We start from the raw sequence: 2,264 nt of genomic DNA, 5'->3' as shown, positions 1-2,264 counted from the left end.
ATTTACCTTTTAAAAATACACAAAAGAGACCGTCACTTACGGCCTGTTTACACGGAATATCAGCCATTAACAACTTAATGTCTAAATGTACGAACGCGTAAATGAACATGAAAATGCACCGTGTAACCAGGGCCGGCCCCAGCAGGTGCGGGGCCAGGGGCGAACTTTCAGTGCGGGGCCGTTCACTTAAAATATTAAACTCTATACCCCATCTACAAACTCGAGCATTTTTAATCCCTACCACTCTCTGGCTAAGTATGCGTTCCCCTCCCAAATTCAGACTTCGTAATTACGCCGTTATGATACCATCACGCAGTTGAGTTCGTTGTTATCACTCACACGACACAGTACTGTACTGACAAACGCAATTGCACAATAAATTTACTGCATTATTATTCCTTTTTCATGATATTAATTTTTGTCTAGCCTGGACTTAACAATACAGTAATAGTTGGAATTGGGTTTTCAAAACTATCGCATATTTCATTTTTTGTTCAGGAACGCGGGGCCCCCCAAAGCGCGGGGCCCGTGGCGGTCGCCCCGCCCTAAGGCCGGCCCTGCGTGTAACCACCCAGCTTAAGCAAATGCATCTACAGGAAATGGAACCTGTTCTAATTTTGTTCATGCATTCGTGAAATATTCCGTTTATATCCACCAAAGTCGTTCATTCATTCACATATTAACCCGTACGTTTTAATGTACCGCTTAATTATGCCTTAAGAAAGAAATACCGTTCGAAGGGAAACTGATTTACCCGCTGATAAAACGCAGGGCGGCAAGATGTTTGTGATGAGTTGTGGAGTCAAAAAGTGCAGCAAATTGAATCATAAGATCCCAGCAGTTGACCATGTTATTGTATTTTGATGGATATTAGCCAAACAACGACGAATCAAGCAATGAAATGCATATTATACGATGGCAATTATAATGATAATACACATTAATAATAATATTTTACTCACGGACCCAAATACTGCCAATCACGTTTATGTCGTCCCAGCAAGCCGTTGTGTGCACCAGGTTTTCTTCCAACTCTGACCTCTCGTGCACACGCTATTTCACTGTTTTTAAATTTCTCCACCAAACTCCGCGTGCACGAAAAATAATCACGTATCTGCATCCGTGTATCCATTGGGTCGTCATACAGACGTCAATGGAGTTAGAAACAGCCGTCTGTTGATGTAGACAATGTTACGCTATAGCGGTGTGCAAGCAGTTTGAAATGAGACAAAAGATAACGATTTATATGGTGTGATGACGCTTAAGAAGACCGTTGAGTTGTGGGTGGAGGAGGAAAGTCAGGGAGGTGGGGAGGATACGAAAATGGAATGAGGAGTTGAATAGAGCATTTAAAAACCGTCGGAGAGTCAAAAGGGCCCAGACACTGAGACAGACGAACTTGTTCCGCGCACAAGGAAAGCAGACGTGACGTCAGGAAAACAAAAGCCAATCGGTGTTCGAAATCGTAAATCAAAAAGTGGCGTAATAGTTTTTAAAATTATTTTAAATGAATTAATTAAAAATATTACATTTAAAAATTAACTTTAAATTCATATTACTTATTAGCTGAATACTGATACTCTATTTTTATTTTTTTACGAAATAAATGAGACTCAAATTTTCGTGACGTCATAAACGTCCTTCACTCAGGTGACGAATCGCATCCACGGAGCCCCAATCCTTCTCAGTGTCCTGCTAACCACCGTGGAGTTAAGACGTAAGTAAACAAGCCATTCATTAGTTTACGTTTTTATCGTGTCATACATATGTCATTGCTATAACATTTTAATGTTTAATATATCAGTGAATCTGCTTTGCCTGGTGCTTATAATAATTCGTGATTTTCTCTACTTTATTGAGATTTATCCCGCCTTTGATTATTTTGTATTACCCTTGGCAAAGAACCTCAAACGTTTGAAGGTAGCGTAATTGTGATACATTAGAGAGTGATTACTGTGTTTCCATTGTTTCTGCCAAAGATAGGACGATATTGGGATATATTTTCTCTTTTCGATTTTCAATACATTCCCTATTCATTACCGCTTTTTCGCTTTCACGACTCCGAGAGTTATTGCGAGTCTACATTGTTCACAAATTGAGTTCGATGTCTAGTGAGCTAGTTTCAGTAATGTCGTCAGAATGTCTCGCATATCAGATGTTCATAAATTGTCCGTTGCAGCGATCCATTGGTCATATTGTGATCTTATTTTCACTAATGTAAGGCGGATTCTGATCAATAAGACATGATTGCGATAATATGTGAA

This window comes from Ischnura elegans, chromosome X (assembly GCF_921293095.1).
Source record: "Ischnura elegans chromosome X, ioIscEleg1.1, whole genome shotgun sequence".
NCBI lineage: Eukaryota > Metazoa > Arthropoda > Insecta > Odonata > Coenagrionidae > Ischnura > Ischnura elegans.
Note: the sequence above shows the minus strand (reverse complement) of the source record.